Genomic DNA, 8,893 nt, shown 5'->3' with positions numbered 1-8,893 from the left:
CTAGCACTCTGCCCCATCTCTGTCCAGCACTCTGCCCCATCTCTGTCCAGCACTCTGCCCCATCTCTGTCCAGCACTCTGCCCAGCACTCTGCCCAATCTCTTCCCAGCACTCTGCCCAGCACTCTGCCCCATCTCTGTCCAGCACTCTGCCCCATCTCTGTCCAGCACTCTGCCCCATCTCTGTCCAGCACTCTGCCCCATCTCTGTCCAGCACTCTGCCCCATCTCTGTCCAGCACTCTGCCCCATCTCTGTCCAGCACTCTGCCCAGCACTCTGCCCCATCTCTTCCCAGCACTCTGCCCCATCTCTTCCCAGCACTCTGCCCCATCTCTGTCTAGCACTCTGCCCCATCTCTGTCCAGCACTCTGCCCCATCTCTGTCCAGCACTCTGCCCCATCTCTGTCCAGCACTCTGCCCAGCACTCTGCCCCATCTCTTCCCAGCACTCTGCCCCATCTCTGTCCAGCACTCTGCCCCATCTCTGTCCAGCACTCTGCCCCATCTCTGTCTAGCACTCTGCCCCATCTCTGTCCAGCACTCTGCCCAGCACTCTGCCCCATCTCTTCCCAGCACTCTGCCCAGCACTCTGCCCCATCTCTTCCCAGCACTCTGCCCCATCTCTGTCCAGCACTCTGCCCCATCTCTGTCCAGCACTCTGCCCCATCTCTGTCTAGCACTCTGCCCCATCTCTGTCCAGCACTCTGCCCAGCACTCTGCCCCATCTCTTCCCAGCACTCTGCCCCATCTCTTCCCAGCACTCTGCCCCATCTCTTCCCAGCACTCTGCCCCATCTCTGTCTAGCACTCTGCCCCATCTCTGTCCAGCACTCTGCCCCATCTCTGTCCAGTACTCTGCCCAGCACTCTGCCCCATCTCTTCCCAGCACTCTGCCCCATCTCTGTCCAGCGTTTTGCCCCTGTGTCCAGCACTCTGCCCCATCTCTGTCCAGCACTCTGCCCCATCTCTGTCCAGCGTTCTTCCCTGGGCCCCCGGATCGCCGCTCTAAAAAAAAAAAAAAGAAGTTCTTCTTACCTGCCGCGCTCCTGCGGCGGGCGAAGTCTCCACGCAGCTGCAGCGTGCATGCACTCGCCGGCGACTGACAATGATGTCAGACGCCGGCGACATGCACGCACACTGCAGCTGACGTCAGCGCCTGCCAGCCTCAGATTGGCTGGCGGCGCCGCGGCTGTTAACTATTGACGTACGGGCCCGCACGTCAATAGCTTTAAACAGCTGCAGCGTCGGCGCTAAGGGCCCGGTTAGCCTGCGGCTGCCGGTAGGGGCCCGGTGAGCAGATAAGACGGGGCCCGATGCGGGCCCCCTCTGCTCACCGGGCCCCATACGCCAGTCACGGCCGTCATGCCCTGATGGCGGCCCTGGGGTTCAGGTCTGGAGATTGGGCTGCCCATGACAGGGTTTTGATGTGGTGGTCTCTTAATTTTTGCCAGAGCTGTAGTTTAATGCACCCTCAATAGGCAGACTCTATATTAATTGTAAATAATAATAATAATTTTTATTTATATAGCGCCAACATATTCCACAGCACTTTACAATTAAGCGGGGACATGTACAGACAATAAATTCAGTACAAGTTAAGACAATTTAAACAGTGACATTAGGGGTGAGGTCCCTGCTCGCAAGCTTACAATCTACAAGGAAATGGGGGGACACAATAGGTGAAAAGTGCTTGTTATTTCAGGTCTGGCAATTATAATAAATAGGGATTTTCTTATAAAGCTGCATGATCCGGTCATCAGCCCGTGTGTTTAAGTGCAATAGTCAAGTATCAAGTGCAGTTATGTGCATGGAGGGTGTGGAGATAATAATTGGAAGGAGGGAACAGGACAAAGTTAGTTTACTGAGTAGTTGATGTGGTAGGCTTGTTTGAAGAGATGGGTTTTTAAAGCGCGCTTGAATAGGTCGGGGCTAGGTATCAGTCTGATCGTCTGGGGAAGTGCATTCCAGAGAGCTGGCGCAGCACGAGAGAAGTCTTGGAGACGGAGGTGCGAGGTTCGGATTACGGGGGATGTTAGTCTTAGGTCATTTGTATCATTATATATTGTATCATGCACCCCCTGTAGACAGACTTAATCTAGTATTTTGCATTCTCCATAGGCAGACTCTATATAGTATAATGCACTCCCCGTAGGCAGACTCTATATAGTATAATGCACCCCCCATAGGCAGACTCTATAGTATAATAATGCACCCCCATAAGCAGACTCTATAGTATAATGCAACCCCATAGGCATACTCTATAGTATAATGCACTCCCCATAGGCATACCATATAGTATAATGCACCCCCATAGGCATACTCTATAGTATAATGCACCCCCCATAGGATACTCTATAGAATAATGCACTCCCCATAGGCAGACTCTCTACATTATAATGCACCCCCATAGGCAGACTCTATAGTATAATGCACCCCCTCATAAGCACACTCTATAGTATAATGCACCCTCACAGACAGACTGTACAGTATAATGCACCCCCATAGGAAGACTCTATAGTATAATGCACTCCCCATAGGCATAATCTATAGTATAATGCACCCCCCATAGGCATACTCTATAATGTACTCCATATAGGCAAACTCTATATAGCATAATGCACCCCTCATAGGCAGACTCTATAGTATAATGCACCCCCATAGTCAGACTCTATAGTATAATGCACCCCCATAGGCATACTCTCTACATTATAATGCACCCCCATAGGCAGACTCTATAGTATAATGCACCCCCTCATAAGCACACTCTATAGTATAATGCACCCTCATAGACAGACTGTACAGTATAATGCACCCCCATAGGCAGACTCTATAGTATTCATAAGTAAGAAAATATGCGGCACTCACCCCAAATTCTGCAGTGGAAAGCGTGAATTTTAATGGAAAACTTCAACAGATAAACATCCGTTACAACATAAGGTAAGCAGGAGGGTGCGGTGTTGGAGCTTGGACGACGGCCGTTTCGCACAGCAGGTGCTTCAACGGGTCATCTGGACCCGTTGAAGCACCTGCTGTGCGAAACGGCCGTCGTCCAAGCTCCAACACCGCACCCTCCTGCTTACCTTATGTTGTAACGGATGTTTATCTGTTGAAGTTTTCCATTAAAATTCACGCTTTCCACTGCAGAATTTGGGGTGAGTGCCGCATATTTTCTTACTTATGAGTACAAATGAACTATTAGTTTTCAGCTGCTGAGCACCTCATACCCCGGAGTAAGCGTGACGCCTAATACTCTGGATCCCATCTCAAGTCCTGACTGCTGTATATGGTATCGTTCTAGTGCCGTCCCATTCTATAGCTCTATGTGGAGACTCTATAGTATAATGCACTCCCCATAGGCATAATCTATAGTATAATGCACCCCCCATAGGCATACTCTATAGTATAATGCACCCCCCATAGGCGGACTCTATAGTATAATGAATCCCCCATAGGCAAACTCTATAGTATAATGCACTCCCCTTAGGCTGTCTCTATATTGTATAATGCACTCCGCATAGGCAGACTCTCTATAGTATAATGCAGCCCCCCCATAGGCAGGCTCTATATAATATAATGCACCCCATAAAATAAATAAATAGTCACCTTTCCTCCTCGTTTCTTTGCTACTCCTAGCGCCCCAACACCTCTGGACAGCAGGTGCCAGGTAAAGAAGTCATCATGCCCGCTGTCAGTGTCTGTGACATCAGACGCTGAAAGGGGGAATGATGGGAGAGGGAGTTTAACGTTCTCACTCTCATCAATGCGGTCAACTGTATCAGCATCTAGCCGATACAATTGACCTTGCGATGGCGCCATTACTGGGCCCCCGCCATAGCGGCCGGGTAGCAGTGCAAGGAGATCAATTCTCCCTGCTCTGCCACAGAGTGTAACTGTATGGGCATGTTGTGCACGCTGATACACTTACAGTAGCGTAGCTCTGGGTGGGCCCCCTCAGAGCGTGGGGCCTGGGACCACTGCCCCCTATGCTACACTACTGGTCCTCATTCTTCTAGGAAACTTATTCTGACCAGACCCGTTCTCTTCTGCTTCAGCTCAGCTGCACTAGAACCTGCTCACTCTGCTATGTTTAGCCAGGCTCTCCACTCCACACAGAACTTGCACCTGATGAATCCTGGACTCTGACTCACTGTGTCTATGGCCTCTTTCACACGTCCGTGCCTCCCGTACGTGTGGTGATAGTTTTCACACGTATCGGAGACACTTAGGCTACTTTCACACTGGCGTTTTTTGCCAGACGTCGCAATGCGTCGTTAATGCAAAAAACACATCCTGCAAAGTTGTTTGCAGGATGCGTTTTTGCCCCATAGATTAACATTAGCGACGCATTGTGACGCTTTGCCACACGTCGCAACCGTCGTGCATCGGTTGCGCCGTGTTGTGGCGGACCGCCGGGAGCAAAAAACGTTAAATGTAACGTTTTTTGCTCCTGAAGGACCGCTTTTTCCGACCGCGCATGCGCAGCCGGAACTCCGCCCCCACCTCCCCACACCTCACAATGGGGCAGCGGATGCGTCGGAGAAATGCATCCGCTGCACCCGTTGTGCGGCGCTAACAACGCTAGCGTCGGAATCTCGGCCCGACGCAATGCGACGGGCCGAATTCCGACGCTAGTGTGAAAGTAGCCTTAGTGAATGGGTCTGTGCACATGTCAATGTGTTTCCACAAACCATGTGTCCGTGTGAGCCACACATACTGTAGACATTTCCGTTTTTTTTTTACCGGCAGCATGGGCCACAAAATGTCCCCCACAGCACACAGATGATACACTCTGTGAACTGTATCCTTATTTACAGTATGGTTCATCTAGTGGACAGACCTTCCACATTCCCAGGGATGGCCTTAGGCATAGCCTGTAGGAGAACCGAACACACAACACCAGCCATAGGGATAAGATACAACATTACTTTTTATCACACATATAACATAAATACATAAAACTTCCCAAAAACCTGTTTGTTGCCATGACATCTTTTTCATCTCAGCCTCCCCCCTACAGAAGCATCGGACTGCACTCAGATGACAGATGAGTGCAGTTTGATTTTAGACTGACTGGTGAATTGTTTTCTCCCTCTTCAGCCTCATTCGAGAGAATCAAATCACACTATGCTGAGATTCTGATCAGAGTGTGATTTCATAATAAGGGTACAGTCACATCTGTGTATATAAAGTAGCTGAGATTCTCAGCCAGAAAAGTGGGAGAGTGTCAGGCGTGGGTCATGCATTTTTTTTCTCACCTAGCATCCATATGCCATGCGTATGCAATCCATATGCAATGCGTTTTTAACATCAGCTTTTAAAAGCAGTAATATCTGTCATTTCAAGCTAGTTTTCTGACTAATTAAGCAATCTTATATACAAATATAGATAAATAGATGTAATTGTGATATCTAATAAGTGCAGTGCATGCGAGACTTTCTGTGCATGTATTTAGCTAATAATTACATTTTTTTTTTAAATGACGCGGAGTTCCCCTTATTTTTCTTAACCAGCTGAGGGAAAGCCAACAACTGGGGGCTTATGTTTATAGTCTGGGAAAGGGGTAATAAACATGGAGCTTCCTAGGCTATTAATATCAGTTCCTAGCTGTCTGCGTAGCCTTTACTGGTTATTAACAAGGGATGACCCCCCCAAAATTATGTTGGGTCCCCCCTATTTTTATTACTGGCAAAGGCTAGGTGTACAGCTGGAGGCTGATATTAATAGCCCAGGAAGAGGATATTGGCCCCCTCCCAGAGTAATAACATCAGCCCTCAGCCAACCCTGAAATTGCACATCCATTAGATTAGCCAATTCTGGCACTTAGCCTCGGCTCTTCCCACTAGCCCTGGTGTGGTGCGGTGGGAAGTGGGGTAATAGTATTGGGGTTAACGTCATCTTTGTAATGTCAGCTTACCTCAAGCCCAGGGGGTAGTAATGGAGAAAAATATGAGGGACGAAATACCGTTTTTAGTTTATTCTATCTATATATCTATTCTATTCTGATGGTTCACACGGCTCATGCATGGTCCATGTGCTGTGCCATTTTTTTCTTGCACCTGATGACCTTCATTGGCGAGCCTCTGCGGCCATACACAGCATGCTGCAAATTTTTCCTCACTCCAATTCCAGGTGATGAAAAACCTGCAGATGAACACTAACAATGGAGCGAGTGCAATACAAGGTTTTCTCTTGTGGCATTCGCCAAGCAAATGTGAGTGAATCCTGAGCCCGATTCTCACGAATGAGAGAAACTCTGCTGGTGTGACCCTAGCCTAGAGATGGCAATATCCGCAGCTTGAGGATAGTCGCTGTATAAAAAGTTTTAGACTAGATGGGTAAATGTGATCCATACGTTTGTGACATCTGTTCTGACATCTGTAGCAGAAGAAGCCCTGTGTGAACCTCACCTCTCTGGCAAAGAAAATATGATCTATATTTCCCATGAGCAATTATCATAAAGAGGAAAAAAATAACAATCATCAGCCAGCAGTAAACCATGGCATACCTTGTCTATGACAAAATAAAACTAAAGTAACAAAAAGTAGAAATATTTACAATGCAGTGAAAAAGGGGTTAATTGTATAAAGTGCAGGATCTGTAGATTGTAAAGAGGTGGATGTGAGTGAGAGCAGACAGGTCTCAGCCACACTTTATTGGGTGGTGCAGGCAGTGCTGTGAGCTGCAGCCCACAACTACACAGCAGATCCCAGTCATCTCCTGCTCTCAGTCTGGGCGGTGACAGTGGCTGGAGGCTTTATTGGGCTGGAGAGGAAACTCTGGATGGAGCAGCAGCACGTCAGCTGAAGGAGGCAGGAAGGAAACAGAGGAGACTTGGGCTGCTGCTGCATGTAAGTAACCATCACCCAGCCTACTGCTGGCTGTAAGTAGCCATCTCCCAGCCTACTGCTGGCTGTAAGTAGCCATCTCCCAGCCTACTGCTGGCTGTAAGTAGCCGTCTCCCAGCCTACTGCTGGCTGTAAGTAGCCGTCTCCCAGCCCACTGCTGGCTGTAAGTAGCCGTCTCCCAGCCCACTGCTGGCTGTAAGTAGCCGTCTCTCAGCCCACTGCTGGCTGTAAGTAGCCGTCACCCAGCCCACTGCTGGCTGTAAGTAGCCGTCACCCAGCCCACTGCTGGCTGTAAGTAGCCGTCACCCAGCCTACTGCTGGCTGTAAGTAGCCTTCTCCCAGCCTACTGCTGGCTGTAAGTAGCCGTCTCCCAGCCTACTGCTGGCTGTAAGTAGCCGTCTCCCAGCCTACTGCTGGCTGTAAGTAGCCGTCTCCCAGCCTACTGCTGGCTGTAAGTAGCCGTCTCCCAGCCTACTGCTGGCTGTAAGTAGCCGTCTCCCAGCCTACTGCTGGCTGTAAGTAGCCGTCTCCCAGCCTACTGCTGGCTGTAAGTAGCCGTCTCCCAGCCTACTGCTGCCTGTAAGTAGCCGTCTCCCAGCCTACTGCTGCCTGTAAGTAGCCGTCACCCAAACTACTGCTGGCTGTAAGTAGCCGTCTCCCAGCCCACTGCTGGCTGTAAGTAGCCGTCTCCCAGCCCACTGCTGGCTGTAAGTAGCCGTCTCCCAGCCCACTGCTGGCTGTAAGTAGCCGTCTCCCAGCCCACTGCTGGCTGTAAGTAGCCGTCTCCCAGCCCACTGCTGGCTGTAAGTAGCCGTCTCCCAGCCCACTGCTGGCTGTAAGTAGCCGTCTCCCAGCCCACTGCTGGCTGTAAGTAGCCGTCTCCCAGCCCACTGCTGGCTGTAAGTAGCCGTCTCCCAGCCCACTGCTGGCTGTAAGTAGCCGTCTCCCAGCCCACTGCTGGCTGTAAGTAGCCGTCTCCCAGCCCACTGCTGGCTGTAAGTAGCCGTCTCCCAGCCCACTGCTGGCTGTAAGTAGCCGTCTCCCAGCCCACTGCTGGCTGTAAGTAGCCGTCTCCCAGCCCACTGCTGGCTGTAAGTAGCCGTCTCCCAGCCCACTGCTGGCTGTAAGTAGCCGTCTCCCAGCCCACTGCTGGCTGTAAGTAGCCGTCTCCCAGCCCACTGCTGGCTGTAAGTAGCCGTCTCCCAGCCCACTGCTGGCTGTAAGTAGCCGTCTCCCAGCCCACTGCTGGCTGTAAGTAGCCGTCTCCCAGCCCACTGCTGGCTGTAAGTAGCCGTCTCCCAGCCCACTGCTGGCTGTAAGTAGCCGTCTCCCAGCCCACTGCTGGCTGTAAGTAGCCGTCTCCCAGCCCACTGCTGGCTGTAAGTAGCCGTCACCCAGCCCACTGCTGGCTGTAAGTAGCCGTCACCCAGCCCACTGCTGGCTGTAAGTAGCCGTCACCCAGCCCACTGCTGGCTGTAAGTAGCCGTCACCCAGCCCACTGCTGGCTGTAAGTAGCCGTCACCCAGCCCACTGCTGGCTGTAAGTAGCCGTCACCCAGCCCACTGCTGGCTGTAAGTAGCCGTCACCCAGCCCACTGCTGGCTGTAAGTAGCCGTCACCCAGCCCACTGCTGGCTGTAAGTAGCCGTCACCCAGCCCACTGCTGGCTGTAAGTAGCCGTCACCCAGCCCACTGCTGGCTGTAAGTAGCCGTCACCCAGCCCACTGCTGGCTGTAAGTAGCCGTCACCCAGCCCACTGCTGGCTGTAAGTAGCCGTCACCCAGCCCACTGCTGGCTGTAAGTAGCCGTCACCCAGCCCACTGCTGGCTGTAAGTAGCCGTCACCCAGCCCACTGCTGCCTGGGGCTCTCATCATCATTGGGGGGATGAAGGGGAGCAATAGTCATTGGTATGATGTTATTTCCAGTGATGGCAGCTCAGGGCTTTATGGGAACTTCATAGTACACATGGAATCTACATGGACATGTACAATTTAATTCTTCTTTAACTATTACATGCATTAATGCTAATTTTATAAGGCAGGTGAGAAAATAA

The 8,893-nt window shown here is 51.0% G+C and overlaps 1 protein-coding gene across 2 annotated transcripts in view; it reads left to right on the top strand.

The window, feature by feature from the left end:
• The first annotated feature begins 6,735 nt into the window (after positions 1–6,735).
• Positions 6,736–8,893, top strand: part of KIAA1210 (KIAA1210 ortholog) — a 149,467-nt gene continuing 147,309 nt past the window's right edge. Inside the window, exon 1 of one of the 2 annotated variants that reach the window (XM_069747086.1) lies at positions 6,736–6,844. The gene's annotated coding sequence lies outside the window, so the exon portion shown is untranslated. The remainder of the gene's footprint in view (positions 6,845–8,893) is intronic. The other variant, XM_069747085.1, reaches the window with a different exon arrangement.

Source organism: Ranitomeya imitator, chromosome 2 (genome assembly GCF_032444005.1).
Source record: "Ranitomeya imitator isolate aRanImi1 chromosome 2, aRanImi1.pri, whole genome shotgun sequence".
NCBI lineage: Eukaryota > Metazoa > Chordata > Amphibia > Anura > Dendrobatidae > Ranitomeya > Ranitomeya imitator.
This window is presented reverse-complemented; position numbering and strand designations above follow the sequence as displayed.